The following is a 4,241-nucleotide window of genomic DNA, read 5'->3' as shown; positions in this document are numbered from 1 at the left end:
CACATTGAGTGCTGAATGTTTGTTCTGGACTTCTTGATGATAATAGGAAGGACCAATAGACACATTGATGAAAGGAGTGGCATGCAATAAAAAAAAAAACCAGGTGGGACTGTTGTGATACTCTTCAGAGAAACAAAATCGAATCTCCTGATTGATCCTACAGAACAAGGTACCAATCTGGCATGACAATCTGCAGAAAAGCAGTCGGCAAGCTGTGTAAATTCAACAACCATCCCCCAAAAAGTAATTCATAAAACAATCAATCAACAAACCCACCACAGACCAAAACCTTGCATTAAGGAAAACCGTATCTTAATGTACATCTTCTATATGGCGTATATTACACAATAACATTCTTTTTTTTTTCAATTAAATTAATACTTTTATTCAGCAAGGATGCATTAAATCGTGAAAATAGATGCCTTTACATTGTTACAAAACAATTATTATTATTATTATTATTATTTGAAATAAGTGTTCTTTTGAACTTTCCATTCAGCAAAGAGAAAACGTTCTCTCAGTTTCCTCAAAAATATGAAGCAGCACAACTGTTTTCAACAGATAATATGATAATAAGATAATGTTTCTTGAGCACTTAATCAGCATATTAGAATGATTTCTGAAAGATCATGTGACACTGAAGACTGGACTAATGACTGCTGAAAATCCAGCTTTGCCATCACAGGAATTTTAAATTATATTAAAATAGAAAGCTATTTTAAATGGTAATAATATTTCACAACATCACAGTTTTTGTTGTATTTTTAATTGAATAAATTGCATAAGACTCTTTCAAAAACATTAATTAAAGTCTTACCGACTCAAACTTTGAACTATAATATCAGCATAGTAATTTGAGTGAGACATTGCAAAAATAAATTGTGACCTATAATGTAGAATCATACCTCCTTTTTTCATTTTACACAAAATTGAAAAGTTTTTACTTCTATTTCCTATTCTCTATAGGTTTCATTCTGTTTGTTTGTATAATGCAGCATTTATTGTACCAAACTAAATTAACCTCATTTCTGCTTGCAACGTAACTTTAAAATAAATAAAACCTCATTCAAAAAATTCTGTCTCTAACTGCCACTTACAAAACATTCAGTCTTCAGTATTCAGATTTATACAAACACGTAGAGCTCATCAGTCTTTATTGTATCCGTTTCCCATTGCTTTCCATTAATCAAGAGCCTAAGAGTTTCTTTTTGTAAAATGGATTGAATAATGAACAGATGTCCCATTTCTCTTTCTCGCTTTTGCACTTCTTTCTTCTTGTCTAAATTTCGTCTCACTGAGCAATTCACCCTCTGTGGCTCAGTGAACATGCCTAGATGTGCATTTTAAAGGGTGCAGAAAATTGAGGCTGAAATCTTCCAAAAGGTGACCTCTGGGAGTCCAGGGCAGAGCGAGGCGAGAGAGGGGGAGAGCCCTCGCAAAAGAATAAATCAAAGGGAGCTGAGAGGGCTGCAGAGAGCTGATAGCTGACCTGCCAAGGCCAAATCACCACAAAAAAAACCCCCACATACACACACATACGCACGGACACAAACACACTCACACCTGAAAAGCTTCTAAAGTACAGCGCTGCACTCTCAACATCTAAAAACACTGCCTCAGCCGCCCTGGACAAACTTCAAATCCCTCACAACAATAACATGCTACAAAAGAGAGGCTGCAGGCCTGATGATGAGTAATGGACTCCCTCATCTCGCTCTTCATATTACTCTTTCTATATCTCTCTCACTCTGTCTTTTTACTTCTCACTCGCTTCATTTCTATTTCTCTCTCTCTAGACTGAAGTAGCTTTATTGATATGGTAACAAAGCTCCACATTCTCAATGCATTAGCAATATTATATATACATACAATTTCGCTTTGTCAGAGGAGAGAAAATACAAACCGAAATAAAGCAAATATTGCAAAACACAAACTCAAATAGTGTGTAAAGCTATTATTCTAAAATAACACCAGTGCATAAAGTATCTGAAGGACGTAATATCTCTTTTTTATTTATGATATGTGCAAAACCTGTCTAAAAATCAGCCCAAATGAGTCAAACTGATGGAAATGGATTGACTATACTTAGACTTCACCACATTCATATATGAATAATGACATATGAATTTAAATTAATTAGAAAAAAACTTGAAATAAGCATGAAATGCTTTATAAACATGACTGTTTTTAGGATAAGCATTAACACAGAACAAATCATTCATAAAGCAATGCATAAAAAGGGCTTTGTTTTTGTACACTTTTGAATGAAACTTCCAAAAATAAATGAATAAATAATAGGATTTTAGATTTTTTTTTAAATATTTACCACTACACTAATATTTGTGTAAATACATACTAATCTTTTTTTTTTAAATTATATTTTCTATACATACTGTATGTATGTATGTATATAAATATATAGTTAATATTAATTTATGTAAATAGACACTTCTACTACACATAGTCAATTGTATTTTGAATGCCACTTCCAAAAATAAATACATAAAAAGTAAACAATTACATTACATATTTACCAGTACACTACTATTTGTGTAAATATCAACTAATCTTTTATAAAGCATTTTTCCTTTGCTCATGTCTGATCTTATATAGAAGACTAAGTGAGTAGGAGCGCCAGTGGTGCCCCTTAAAAAGAAAACGGTGCATTACGCCCCCACTCTCTCCCTCTTTTTCTCACTCTATCCATCTCTCTCCCTCCCACTATACACTTTATATTCAGTTTAACATATAGCCAATCTCTCTCACACTCCCTCTCACTGTCCTGCATTTGGTCTGACAGTAGGGACTTTCAGGGGGAGGCAGTGCCATGGCCCGGTGGCACAAGGTGGAGCTGGTATGGAGCAGAGCCAGAACTCACAGCTGCTTCATGGGCTGCAGAGATTAGAGCCATTTAATGAAAACAGATCTGAGTCAGACACTGAGCTGATATGACAGACGCCTGATGTCCCCTGCCAACTCATCCCTATAAATCTATCATCAAAGAGCAGACAAGTGGGTCAGTGGTGAGCGTGACGACTGGAATGGGAAGCTGCAGTGAACACTTCAGAGCTGGATGCGAGATTTATATACTTCCGTGCGACTTTGTAAACTATCAATTCTCATCTAGGCAGCACAGCAGATATAAATCTGTTATAGAAACCTCACCTTTCGCCAAGGTCGTATCAAATACTGAGGTCTATAGGTATGCTTTCTATATATATTCTATTCTATATGCTTTATGAAAAATAATGCTAATTCAAATGTACATCAGCTGCTATTAATAGTATTGAATAGCTATGTTAAAGGGATAGTTCACCCAAAAATTTAAATTCTGAAAAATTAAAAATCATTTACTAACCCTGTGTGGGTTTTTTTCTTCTGTTGAACACAGAAGAAGGTATTTTGAAGAATGTTGTTAATCAAACAGTTGACGGTAGCCATTGACTTCCATATTATGTGCTCAACAGAAGAAAGAAACTCATACAGGCTTGGAACAAGTGGAGGATGAGTAAATGATGACAGAATTTTCTTGTTTGGGTGAACTATCCCTTTAATTGTTTAATGTAAGTGCTTTCACCTTGATCATTTTCCGTTTCGTGGGTCTTGTTCCTACCACCAAATCACAACCATGTGTGACAGCTTTTACACAACAGTTTAGTATAAAAAAATTAAATAACTTACATTTTAGATGCAATACTCAATGGTTGCTCGACTTTGAGCAACACACAACAGCATCATTTACGTCCTGAATGAATCAGAATTGTTGAACCAAGTGAATGATTCAATGATTTGTTCATAAAGACAATGTCAATGAATTCACAAACAGCATACTACTCTTATTATCTCTGCCATAGAAATATATGGTAAACGTAGTAAGAGTAGTATGCTAGTATGCTGTTCCAAATCCACTAAGTCACTTCTTTTGTGCTCCTGAATGAGAATGCGCTTTTGAACATATTGACTGAAAATAAGATTCATGACTTACTCATAAATATAGTTACTTGTTTCCACCTTCTGGCATAATGATGTAACCTGCAGAAAGATTTATTGAAAAATCCTCACTACTAATGCACAGAGTGAACCTGAAGTGTGCTGATTATGTTTGATAATTTTTTTTCCAAAGGAATGATTATGCCAAACTACTTTTGAATAATTTCATTTTTTAATACAGCTTCTTCATTGTATCAAACCAGTTCTCCCTATATATACAGTGGGTACGGAAAGTATTCAGACCCCCTTAA

The sequence above is a fragment of the Sinocyclocheilus rhinocerous genome, unplaced genomic scaffold, assembly GCF_001515625.1.
Source record: "Sinocyclocheilus rhinocerous isolate Xijiao unplaced genomic scaffold, SAMN03320098_v1.1 scaffold738, whole genome shotgun sequence".
Lineage (NCBI taxonomy): Eukaryota > Metazoa > Chordata > Actinopteri > Cypriniformes > Cyprinidae > Sinocyclocheilus > Sinocyclocheilus rhinocerous.
This window is presented reverse-complemented; position numbering follows the sequence as displayed.